Source organism: Thermobia domestica, chromosome 2 (assembly GCF_964235325.1).
Source record: "Thermobia domestica chromosome 2, izTheDome1.hap1.1, whole genome shotgun sequence".
NCBI classification, from domain to species: Eukaryota; Metazoa; Arthropoda; class Insecta; order Zygentoma; family Lepismatidae; genus Thermobia; species Thermobia domestica.
Genome location: NC_137455.1, coordinates 288,397,608 through 288,412,091, shown reverse-complemented (window position 1 = coordinate 288,412,091; position 14,484 = coordinate 288,397,608).

The window sequence follows — 14,484 nt, the reverse complement described above, 5'->3', positions numbered from 1 at the left end:
TGTAATGGTGTAAGAAATATACTAGCTATTTAATGTCAATAAGAAGAATATAAAAGCTACATATATATAAAATGAAAATATAATAGATAATGAATATGTTATTCAATTTGTATTAAAATGTTGTGTTTTGAGCAAATATATATATATATATATATATATATATATATATATATATATATATATATATATATATATATAATCTTATACAAAAAAGCCAATTTAAAGTATATAGCCCATAAAAATAAAATAGCCCATCTACGTTTGTGGAAAGTGTTAGTGAGCTATGATAAATCAAATAGTAATAGTGGAAGTAAGAAGAGGAATAATAACCGGAGAAATAAACTTTTGGGAAGAGGAAAATTTCAAGGTTCCAGGATTCTGATAATCTTCGAAGATCATCGTCCCTGTCGCACGCCATTTGTGAGCGTGTAGCCCCCCTCACTCCCATTCCATTTTAATTTTCCCAGTTTTTCTTGGCTGAATTGGAATAAGGCTTCATGTACTGTACGTCGACGCAAACTGTGTTTTAGTTTAATCTTTACCTATGAGTTGGCAGTCCTGTGAGTGGTGACTTGTACTTACTGTTCACCGAACAAAAGGGATGTGATGTGGTTGTGATGATATAAAATATAGTACCACAGAATCTGAAGTAATCTAGAAATACTTTTATTATTTTAGTATTTTAATTATTTTATCTTAATGAAGAACATATTTAATCCTTTCTGATATATATATTCGTTGTGAAATACTCGTAGATATATTTTTTAAATATTTTCTCTGGCGTGACTGGCAGCAATCTTACCGACGCCAGAAGGATAACGCGCGGTTAATTTGGTGATCTTTTGTATAATTGTGTTAACATAAGCAAGAGTGAACTGCAGAAGTTACGTTATTTTATTATTTACGTAAGTTATAGTGAAGTTCCACGAAAATGTTATAAAACACTTTAACTTAGCTGAAACTAAGTAAGAGCACATTGTTTCAGTTTCTCGCAAACGTTGCTATTCAAAAACGAATACTAAATCTAATATTGAATTTTACTCGTGTTCATGATAAAGAAACGTAGGCAAGACGAGAGATCAATTTACTTTATAGATTGTTAATCAGTGGGACCATAAATAAGTACACGGTCAACTATGCAGCCGGACAATGGAAATTGGAGCTAACCTAGAAAACAGGATATCCGTTCAAAGAAAAATGGGAAGAAGATTCCAAAGAATTGCCCTCCAATATCTCTACTGACCCCCTCCCCCTAAAAATCCATCAATTTACAGCGCAGTAAAGTGTGATCCGAATAAATAGCGTGTGTTGAATGATAGTGCATCGTGAAATATAAATTTTAGCCGGCATTTACAGTGCTTCATCTTCTTTAAAGAAAGAAAGTAATTAATTATATACAATTATTTCTTCGTGTAAATTCCAAATTAGTATGAATATGGGCTCACAGAGTGGTAGTACATGTTGAATAAATTTCTTAATAAAATGTTGTAATGTTGTAAACGTAAGTATTATACATAACCTGTCAATTGAATAAAATTTACATATATATATTTTGTGTGCAACTACCTTTACAGTATTTTCTGCACAATCACTACCGAAATGGTGGATGTTATGTCTGATGACTTGTATTTATTCTGCTAATGCCAGCAGGCGTGGCGAGGACGGTGGGCACCCGCAATCGCAACCTCGATTGAATATTATTTTGGTTCGAGATCCAACTTGGAGGTTTGCGCACTCTTCATTTTAGTGTTGTCATTTGTGTAGAGAATGTCCTTCACCCACCAACCACTAAAATCCACCATAGGTCAGGCGTACCGAATAAGAGTTGTATCAAGTGGAGTTGTAAGAATTACTTATCCCAAAATGAGAACAGGTAAGAACCAAATGAAAATTGAATACTTGGTGTTGTGAAATGTTTTCCGAATAAGGACAGTCAACGAACCGAACCACACACGATCCAATCGTGTCATAAGAATGGCTAGTCCGAACAGGAATCGAACCAAACACGATCCAATCGTGTTATAAGTGCATGTTTTCTATTATATATTATATATATATACTGGGTGTCAAAAAATTCCACCGACAAACTTCGGGAGGTAAATTCTCTCATACGAAGAAACAAAAAGGCTCAGTAAACATGGGTCCGGAAACGCGTTGTGTCGGAGATATAAGGCGCCGAAATCGTAGGAAATGAATCTTCAAATGCGTATATTTCAGAAACTATTCAACGTAGAGGGTGCGGTTTGAAAACTTACAAGCGAAGTCATACCTGTTCTGGTTAAACATGCATGTTTCATAATCTTGCAATGCCTGCGGAAGGGATTCCCCAAAGGAGCATAGGGATTCCCGGATAATCTGCGAGTGAAGATGGCTCGAAAGGGGTATGAATGGACGACTTCCTCACCTGTTAACAATACTTCCTTGTCTCGAGACGATAACTCAAACGGATACAAAATGGTGGACACTTGTATACCTGCTGTGTGTGGTTGCATAACCGCCACATACGGATGGTGCCCAATAACGAAGTTCGGAATATGAAGTACTGTGAATATGCAGTCGAAGGTTCGTACTGAGGCACGTGCGGTGTTGCTACAGCATAACACATAAAGCAGAGTGATTGAGAGCTGTTGAAACTAGATGCAAACCAGCTATCAAAATGTACATAAATTATCGTGGACAAATGTATGTTAACATATGCAGCATTGTGGAGTATAGTATTAACATACGTAAGAAGCAGCTGGCAAATGACCTCCTGGGAACAGCGATAATGTGATTCGCATATTAGTGACATAGTTGGTGGCGTGCGGTGCTGTAAAGTATAACCTCCAGGCAAACGGTTATGCCGGTCAGGCTAAAGGAGACGGTGATTATGAGAGATGAATGAAATGGTGGAATGAAGAAAGTGGGAGGAAACGGGAGAACCCCGAGAAAACCCACGCACACGGTGTTTGTCCACCACAAAGTTCACTTGGCGGGAGCAGGGTTTGAACCCGAGACCCCTAGCACCAGAGGTGAACGCTCTACCACTGAGCAACCGCGGCCCCACCCCAGGCAAACAAATAAAATACACAAAGCACAAAGACAGAAGAAGACAAATCAACAGAGTAAATGGTGTTTGTAATTCACTTGTTCCATACAACGTCATGAAATCTACTAAAAATGTGAACCATTGACTTCAATGCACAAGAGATAGCGTCGAAGCACTTCGTCTCGCACACGAGGAGAAACGCCGTGGTTAACACGAATTCTTGCGGAAGCCTCGACAATGCGGCCCACAAGATCCAATTCATTCTCCACTGGTGTCTGGTAGACCAACTCCTTCATGGTCCCCATAGGTAAAAGTCCATAGTTGTCATATCCGGTGATCTAGGAGGCCATGCTACAGGACCATGCCCGATCCATCGATTCTCAAACATATCAGAAAGTACATTTTGAACACGCCGCGGCCGATGGAGTGGAGCTCCGTCATGCTGGAACCACACTTGTCTCCGGACTGCACGGGGGACATTTTCCAACAGTTCCGGGAGTACCTATGAAAGAAATACACTGTAAGTATGCATGTTCAGTCGTGGAGGTAATACATAAGGTCCTGCTAAGACATTATCCACTATACCGGCCCACACAACTGTGAATCGTTCTTGATGACCTCGGCGAAACACTGCATGCGGATTGTTTGCTGCCCACACATGCCTATTATGAGCATTCTAACATCCGTCACGAGTAAAACTACTCTCATCCGTGAACAAAACATGCAGCGCAAACTGCGGATTCTCCACACACTGCCGCAGGTACCATCGGGCAAATCGCATACATTTGGGATAGTCTGTAGGACGCAAAACTTGTACTCTTTGAGGATGATATGGATAAAGGTGTTCTTCATGTAGGACGTTCCACACTTGCTGGTGCTGAACATGGAACACATGTCCAACGGCCGCGTGCTTATTGAGGGATTTTGTTCAAATTGGTCCAACACATTCTCTTCGAATGCTGGTGTTCTCACTGTTCGTGGTCTTCCTGCATCAGGCCGGTGAATATGTAAGGAACCCGATTCTCGCAGCTGCCGATCAATTGACGTAAATGTAGTGTGATGGGGGCACCGTCGTTCTGGAAAACGTTCTCTATAGTCTTTGTACCTCTCTTGGATTTCCCAAAGGTGCACCATATGCCAGATGCATATCACTTAATTCTGCCCAAGTAAACTCAATTTCCCACTACGGTGTTTTATAAAGCACAGACAGTAAGCACTGCACACAAGCACAGTCGCTTCCAGAATACACGTCAGTCTACAGTAGACTAGCTTCTTTAGGTACACATCTGTCATATGGCTTAGAGTCGAATCTCACTAACAGCATAACTCTCTTAGTCAATGTTTATTTTATCTCTTCTATCGTATTTTTGTTCCTATCAACTGTTTTGGACGTAAGAAAAACGCTATGTACTGTCGTTTCAAGGACAATGTCTTTGTTGAATATTCTGGACTCAGTTAAAATTATCGTGTGAAACTCAAATACCTCTTACATGTTTTAAGATTTAAAGAAGACCAGAAACCAATTTCCTTACACAGTAAAATGATAATCAATGTTGTTTTTGTTTTTAAAGATCGACAATACCCTCCAGAGTTCAAATGCGTGTGCATTTGAATGCAGCCTAAATCTGTTTACATTATGAGAGTTAATTACATCCGACGACTAAAGTTCAGACACAGATGCAGGCGATCTTGCGGCCAGAGCGTTTATAGAGGTACCATCTTGGCATTCGACTTGTGAAACTGAAGAAAGCCACTCAGAATGGTGAAACAAAGAGTGGCAAATCTAAGCTGGGATCGGGGGTCCTTGGTACCCCAATTTTTCTGCGTTACTAGAAAATAACTAACGTCATAAATACCAAAACGCAGTCCAAATTACGAATTTTACATAGCAAAATACTGACATCCCCTCCCCTAAAGTTTTTACTTTCAAGATCGGCTACTGAACACGATCGTACCCGGTTCTCTCTACACTTAATCTACTCTGGTGTGCTAAATTGGAATAGGCGTATAGATTTGAGGCTCCAGCAGTTGCGTTGTAAGCAAAAATAAACATGAGAAGAGTATGACGTTATGATTATTATTTTGTAATAACGTCCCCGCCTTATAGACCTAACAAAATGGACACGAAGACAATCTTGATGTAACTTTAAATGGAGGAATAAAGACAAGGTATAAAATATGAAGCTGGTATATTGTTTTGTTTACATATTTTGGAATCCATTAACCCAAGCGGCTTGGGTACCTGAAGAGAAAACGAAACCATAGCAGGACTTACATTTAATTTAACGAGCTAAACCAATTCATTTAGATATCACATTCGCGCACTACAGTATCATTCAATTGTACGTCTATAACAATTGTTTATTGTTTTTTTGTTTATTTGTTAAGATGTTCTACGTCCCTTTTCAGCAGCGGCGCTATATGGAGACGGGACCTAAAGTTTCAAATGCGATCCGATCCATCTCTTGGTTGTTGAGTCCAAAGCTTGGACTCTTAGGGGGGATTGACCCCGCGACACGGCGAGTCAACGTGCAACCTTGCTTTCTGTTGCTTCCTTGCTTATCAACGTAACGGTTTAACAACTGAAAGGAACAAGTACCATTGAAATCTAATAGACGGTTGCAGACTTATTAAGATAATGAATATGATTTAAACTCACATATCTCTTATACATTTAATCAGATCATTCATGTAATGTACTTAATATTGGGTCTCGTTCATTAGTGACATTCACTCAGTTCACTAGACATAAAGATATTTCTAGAAATTGCTAAACATTACTCATATCTGGAAATGTGCTGACTGTATTCGCTATCGTGCTATTTGGGGTTTTCCTTTGCATCAAGTGTTTTCACAATTTCAATCACTCTGCTTCGTGTGTTAAGCTGTAGCAACACCGCACGTGCCTCAGTACGAACCTTCGACTGCATATTTACAATACTTCATATTCCGAACTTCATTATTGGGCACCATCCGTATGTGGCAGTAATGCAACCACACACAGCAGGTATACAAGTGTCCACCATTTTGTATCCGTATGAATTATCGTCTTGGTACAAGGAAGTACTGTTAACAGGTGAGGAAGTCGTCCATTCATACCCCTTTCGAGCCATCTTCACTCGCAGATTATCCGGGAATCCCTATGCTCCTTTGGGGAATCCCTTCCGCAGGCATTGCAAGATTATGAATCATGCATGTTTAACAAGAGCAGGTATGATTTCGCTGGTGAGTTTTCAAACCGCACTCTCTAGGTAGAATAGTTTCTGAAATATACGCATTTGAAGATTCATTTCCCACGGTTTGGCGCCTTATATCTCCGAAACAACGCGTTTCCGGACCGATGTTTACTGAGCGTTTTTGTTTCTTCGTATGAGAGAATTTACCTCCCGACGTTTGTCGGTGGAATTTTTTGACTCCCGATATATATAAAGTTGTGAAGTGGTTATTAGAGATTACTGCAGAAGTTCCTTACTACAATTTGTAAATGGAGTGTTAATGAAAGAACCACCACGTAGATACATATAAGGCCTACAGGAAAGTCGTGTGGTACGTATGACCTTGACGGCAGCCATATTCAAATTGTCGTTTTGAATTAAGGTCATTTTTAAAAATTAGAATAAGGTAATATGATACATAATTTCGGGCTAGAATTTAATAAGGAAGACAATGGTGAAGTTAGTTTTAAGATACGCCCATTTGGAGAAAAGTTATAGGCATATTAATTTTTTACACTTACTATGTGCGTAAATCCCTTACCGCCGCTTCTAATCCGCGTATTAATGATAATAAGTGGATAAAAGCTTCGGTAACACATATTATCCCTAGAGGCTAGTGGTACGGTTAACCGGTTAACGGTAACCTTGACGGCAGCCATCTGGAAATCGACCATTTTGAATTAAACTGAAGTTTTGAAAAATGAAAATCATAGCATGTGACACCTCATTTTAATAGCAAATTTTCCCAAAAAGCCAATGGTATGCTTATTTTTGTTCTATAGTTGACCAGTATGAATTTAGGACTGCTTTCAATGTGCACCAAACGTCCATTATTCGATGTTTCAAATTGGCAACACTCCTCATTTTCACACTGGCACTTTGCAATTGTTGCTATGACTCACGTTTTCTAAATTTATTACATTTTTTTAAGAGTTCCGATTTGACAGTTCATGAATAGTGTTGGGATAAGCATTCAGCAATCTTTCTGAATTTTGAAGACTTGCAATATAATTATTTATTTCAAACCAGGAGACATGAGAAGCCTATTTACCTATGTGACGTAAAGAAATACAAATGAAATTATAACAAATTGTTGTTATATGAACACAAAATTATAAGAAAATATAGCCTACATGTTGCACAAACGACAAACAATAAAATATTTTTAATAAACACAACTTTAAAGGAACAGGAGCAATGACAGAAAATATCTAAGAGGCATAATTGTTCCCAACTAGGGGCGGATCCAGGGGGCGATCGCCCCCCAAAAGAGGAAGTTTTCTTATTTTATATATATAAATAAAACCCATCCCAAAGTTTGGATCCCTTAAAAGTAGCAGTATGACAACGCACCGCCCCCAGAAGTCTGTCCTGGATCCGCCCCTGTTTCCAACACGTGTTTGTACCATGAACATAATATGAAAACAGGTAACTTGTTTATAAAGAGGTAATTTAATCGAGATCCCGATCAAAAGTGATTATAAATCTTACAAATATGAACCTTCGACAACAATCGCTAACAAACGAATGACATTTTCAGTTTCAGTTATCTCCCTTTCGGAAGACTTATAAAGTAAGTCCCAGCCGTAGAGCCTTGTGGACTATTTCACTAAATTTGTTTTAAATCAAATTTGTTTGAAATAGGCATATGTACTAAAATGGCCGAACTTGCCTGTTTGAAATATAATTGTTTATCACACTGTTAATGTAATAAGAAAGGATAAGCGGCGCATGAATAAATTAAAATTGAAAAATAGTGTATTAAGATTGTCACAAATAGTAAAATTATAAAAAATAATGAATTATAAATAAAAATTGTCTGAGTAGCTAAAAAATTGCCATAGAAAATAAATAAATAAACAATAGAGACATAAATATAAAAGAAAACAAAATACCATTGATTTACACAATCATATTTCGTTTTCCTTTTTGAAATTAATTTTCATTTGATTTCTCGTCTTATCTAGTATCCATTACAAGCTACGCCTTTGATATTACCTGAATGCAAAGTTGAGTTGTTTCGTTGTTCGATTATTTATGTCAGTAAACTAGTTAATGAAGGACAGGTATAGGAAATAAATAATTACATTGCAAGTCTTGAAACTTCAGATAGATTGCTGGATGCTTATTCCAGCACTATTCGTGAACTAACAAATCACAACTCTTAAAAAATGTAATAAATTTAGAAAACATGAGCCATGGCAACAATTGCAAAGTGCCAGTTGGAATCTTAATATATGCTGTGAAAATTAGGAGTTACGAATTTGAAGGGTCAGATAATGGACGTTTGGTGCACATTAGGAGTCTTAACACCTTTCTGCATGATTGTTTTCTTTTAGCGAAAAAATTAATCAGTATTGAAAATCCTCACATAGGAACTTTAAAAATGAATTAAAACTTGAATATTAGATTTTTCACTTAATTCCAACGAGAAATAAGTAAGTACCATATATGACACACTTACAACTCAAAGAATATGCCAGATGACACCAAAAGCTCTTATTCATACACGACAAACTTTCACACAGTAGAAAAAACAGTCATTTGGTGCCTTTGGTAATCACAGAAAAGCTAAAGTGAAAAAAGGGGATGTGCCATATATGGTAAGGCATGCGGTAAGGGGTCAAATTCATACTGGTTAACTATAGAAAATAAGCATACCATTGGCTTTTTGGGAAAATGTGCTATTAAAATAAGGTGTCACATGCTATGGTTTTCATTTTTCGAAGTTACTGTAGCTCATCTTAAGACTTCACGTAGTAAAACGAACCACCATTAAAAATCATTGCTAAACATAGGAAATTCATGGTTAATGCAGGAGCTTGAAGGGTAATGTTTCATTCAAGGGGTCCTTCAATGGTGTAATCATCATTATTTTTAATTTAATCATAATTTTGTAGTTCACAAAATGTGTTCCATTAGTTACGAGCTTTTTAAAGTAGGATCATAATTAAATTAAGGGGAAAAAGCTTGTAGGAGCTACGGATCGCGTTTTAAGCCATATACTGAAGTTCTAATAATTTGAAACATATTTTTCATTTGATTATAATGTTTAACATTTCTGTTAAAGAATCGTGTAGGATCACGTTTCAACAGGAAGAGGTCATTCCGCTTTCCAGGAACACCCCATCCCCTTCTATTGCCTAGGTAATAAATCTTCCTCCCCCAGGGATTTACGCAGGGACGGGGCAACCCCAATGACATAAATGTACACAGAGTACCAGTTCAATAGACTACCTGATGTGCCTATGTTGTGTACAAATCTAGACAGGTCTACTGTATTGTTGGGTTGCCAGATTTTCTTTTTGCAAAAGAAAAAATAATAACTGTTTTTATTATTATTAGTTAGTACTAAAACTATAGTGAAGACGGCAAAATTAAAGTGTAGATTTATCCAAGTTTTCAACGTTTTAATTATTAAATTGTTAATTAAATTGATTGAGTACCTGGAATGATTTATATTTTCGGAATTTATATCCGGTATTCCTAGTTTATGGCACAGGGTTTTGTTTTCCCTTCAAAATGAGTCAGTTCTTGGTAGTGGGAATCGCGCAGTGATTATCATTCTAATTAACGTGCGTACGTACAGTCAAAAAAATATATTATTGAGGATTGGAAGATTTTGTTAAAATTGTCGCGAGGAAAATGTCAGTATAACCAAGCGTTTGAAATAAGCTCTCCTTGCATTAAAAGGGCCCGCAGTAACGATGTTCTCAAAGCATGGTGCACGCTATGAAAGAAGGAGTTCTCTATAAAAATAAAGTGAAATATGATATAGAACAACATATAAAATCTAAGTCGCACACTAATGCTCATCAACTTCCGAGGCAGGTAAGTTGGGTAGTTTTTTCACCACAGAATCTTCAGAAGAGCTAGATTTAATTCGACTAGAACTTGTGTGGTCATACCATGTTAAACATAACCACTCTTTTAGAAGTATGGACTGCACTAGCAAACTTGAAATCAACAGTGAGAAAACCTTTCAGGACTTTCGCTGTGCATTCCTAAGAAATTTTCAAGGTGACGCGATTATTCAACATAAACTCACGCGCCTCAGAAATACGAGGTATAGAGTTGACTCCCGAAAATCACTCCCTGTTTTTCTGGGAGCAAGTAAAAGCATTCCGAGAATTGAGTCCTACGATGTCGGAGACCGAAGTGCTCTCCAACGTCAAAAACATGTTGCCACTACGGGTCCAGCGGCAACTAATAGGAGTCCATCTACAAGACACTGAAGAGCTCTCCATGATCCTGTGGGACAGTGAGGAGCTAGACCGTATAGAGAACCAACAACGGGACAGTAATGCTCATAGAAACAATCGGTGTGGAAACGCTCAGGGCCCTAGGAGAGTGCAGCAAGTCCAAGGCAGATATGTTGACAGCAGGGAATACCGAGATCAACGGAGGACGCGAAGTCGCGACCATCCTTACGAACGACAGGATGGTTGTCCCAGCGGTAGAAGACCATCCTAAGGAAGTGAAGATGACAGTCGTAGAGAGGAAAGCAGAGGTGTACCAAATCCGAGAAGGCAGAACAATAGAAGATTCCGCAGAAATAACAGAAATAGAGGTGGCCGGCAGGGCACCCAGACTAGGCAAGTCCGACAGGTGGCCAGTATGACTACAGAGCAGAACACTGGACAGGACCAGACCAGGCAGCAACGCCGAGGGTCTAGGAGACGAGGTCCAAACATCAGCGCTACTCACCTCCAACGGTACTGAATTGGAAAACTAATTGCTGACCGCCAACAGCATGGGGTTCGGGTTGACGGTCAACACTTGCTTGCTGGAGAAGAGCCCACAAATAGATCAGTCTATGCGCAAGATGAAATCAGCGAATGCCAGAAGGTAAATGAGCAACATACGAGCATCGAAGGAGCGGTAAGGAAAGTTGAAGAGATCTCTGCACCTCCTCAACCTACTGAGCTCAATCTATTTATTGCTGCAACATGGTTTTCCTTTGATGAACATGAGAATGAGGAAGAAGATGAAGAGCCTCAGAGATACCTTACACCTCGAATTGCGGTTGTTATAAATCAACGCACCTTCGAAGCGATTCTGGACACCGGCAGTGAAGCTTCGCTGGCCAGAGAAAACGTGGAAAGAAATATCATCAGATGTACGAAACGCAACTCTGCGACCAGCACCGGAGATTCGACTCATTGACTTCACAGGAAAATGTCAGTCCCGAGCCATTGGTCGAGCAATACTCCCAATAGAGCTCTCAGGAGTGGAAATTGTACTAGAGGTAATTGTCGTAAAGCGACTCAATGCTCCACTTCTTCTTGGTGTGGACTTCTTGCACCGCCTACGCCGAGCTCGATTTTAATCGCTCCGAGCTGCGATCGGATGCAGAGCACACCAAGGTCTTTAGCAAGTTCCTACCTCCCACAGAAGTGGAAGAACTTTGCTTTAACCGAGTCAATCTCCAAATTGCAGGTATAACTAAGGAAGACTCCTGCACGAGATAGATGAGAAAGTGCGAGCTGCCTCATTGCCCTCGCACCAGGAGGAGATTCAACTCCGACGAACTCTTCGTAAATACAGTGCTCTTTTCTCGGATCGGCCAGGACGGTGCAAGGTGTATAAGCATGACATTGAAATTGAAACCAAGGAAGCCATTGTGTCCAAGATTTATCCGGTAGCCTTAGCGCACAGAGAAGTGCGAAAGCAACTGCAGCAGATGCTCGAATGGGACATCATCCGACGTTCGAAATCATGTCATCTGAATCCACTCCTACTGGTACCGAAGAGTGATAAGACTCTGAGATTATGTGTAGACTTTAGATCTCTGAACAAGCACACTAAAGTTTTACAAACAAGACCTATGGATATCCAAGAGATTCTGCAAAGATTCCATGGAGCAGAGTACTTTGGACGCATTGATCTCAATAGCTCTTTCTGGCAACTGGAGTTGACGGATCGCTCGAAACCCTACACAGCTTTTCCATTCGAGAATAAGCTGTACGAATTTCACGTTATGCCTTTTGGTCTGTGTAACGGAACTCAATCCTTTACTAATGCCGTGAATATCGTACTGGGAGACGTTGTACACGACTTCACCATCTGTTATGTCGATGACCTGCTAATATTTTCGAAATCCCTTCAGGAGCATTCACAACATATTGACACGGTGCTATCACTGATCAACAAAGCTGGAATGACAGTGAAGTTAAAGAAATCGGAATTTTGCTTAAAACAAGTTCAGTTTTTGGGGCATATAATTTCACCCGCCGGCGTGGTAAAGGATAGAGCAAAAGTAGAGGCAATCGTAGATCTACAGCCGCCTGACATAATCAAACAAATGAGAAGGTTTCTTGGAATATTGGGGTATTATAGATCCTACATCCCAAATTTCTCTCAGATGGCACAACAACTCTTTGAACTTTTACAGAAGAATCGGCGATGGAAGTGGACGACCGCACATCAACAGAGCTTGGAGAACTTGAAGCAGGCGGTAGCGGAAGACGTTATGTTATACCATCCGAACTTCGAGGAGCCATTTTTCTTGCAATGCGACGCATCTCTAACCGGATTAGGGGGCTGTGTCTATCAAAAATATGGAGAAGAAAAACGAGTAATCCAGTACGCTAGCAGAAGCCTGCGAGGTGCAGAGAACTATGCGATCAACGAGCTAGAATGCCTCGCAATCTTGTGGTGTGTTCAAAAATTTCGCATTTATCTTCTCTGTCGGCGCTTTACTGTGATTACTGACCACAAGAATCTGCAGTGGCTGCACCGCAGCAAGAATTGGAACAGCAGATTAACCCGCTGGAGTGTGCAACTACAAGATTACACCTTTGATGTGGAACATTGCAAGGGCAAGGACATTATCGTGGCTGATTCACTGTCACGCTATTACGAAGAAGGTCCTGCCAGCACACTCAATGTGAACGCTGTTGAACAGCAAAGACTGATACTAGACGTCACCAAATCCGAGCTAGCAAAAATGCAGGAGGATCCCCAGTGGACACCCATCATAGAATTCCTCACAGCGGGTAACGCTGATGTAAACCATAGGACTCGGAATTGAAACCAAAGTTATCACCTTGTTGATCAAGTATTGTGTCTCAGAAATTTCCATACTCCGGAAGTGTTGACAATCTGTCTTCCGCAGGCACTACGACAGAAAGCTTTACAGGATGTCCATGACAAGAACGGACACCGGATTTTGCAAGTCCTGGAAGGCGCTCAGCAATCTATACTTTTGGAAGACCATGAGGCGGGACTTGAAACAGTGGATAGCTGACTGCGAGGTTTGTGCCACGTCCAAAGTCGATCGTCATCCCCCACAACGAACACTAACCTCATACACCGCAGGGAGACCAAGAGATATTTATTATGTGGACTTAGTAGGTCCCCTACCGAGAGCACCTACAGGAGAGAAGTACATTCTCACTGTGATGGATGGGTGTACCAGATATCTAGTGATAATTGCGTTAAGAAATAGTTCGACGAATTTGGTCCTCAAATACCTTAGACGGTATGTCTTAGCCATCATTGGAGAACCAAGCGCCATTCTCACTGATCAGGCACCACAGTTCACTTGCCAGAGATGGAAAGATAAAATGGAATGTCATGGCATCAATGTATTGTACGCCCCACCTTACCATCCTAAGTCAAATCTAGTGGAACGAACTCATGCGGAACTTCACCGGCTTTTCAGTCTTCTGTGCTAAGAATCATACTACGTGGGCAATACACCTACCCACCATTGTGATTCTATTGAATCATACTGTGACCGAATCGCTGTCTTACTCGCCGGCAGAGTTATTCTTACGCACATTGCGAAGAAACCCGATTTTGGAGCATTTTGGCATCCCAAGAGAAGAACGAGAAGCATGGCATGACAAATTACTCTGCGCATTTCGCAAGAATATCTCTCTGAAGAAGAGAAGGAATGACAGATTGGCTAGAAAAGGACCTGTTGTGCAGTCCGGGGACTTGGTATTCCTGAAGGCGCACAAGTTAAGCACCGCAGCAGAACACACCATTCGAAAATTCTTCGACCTTTACCAAGGTCCTTACTATTAAAGGAAAGAAAAGGAGCAAATACCTTCTCTATTATAGAATGCAGCACGGGAAAAGAACTGGTTCCCCAACATATCGATAACTTGCGAGTATGGAAGTGTTCAGAAGAGAGGAAGGCACAGTGGATTACCAAAATTAAAAAGCACATTACGGCGGAAGTAGCAAGTGGCCTACAGTAAAGCCGATATTTGAATTATTTTTTTTGAACTT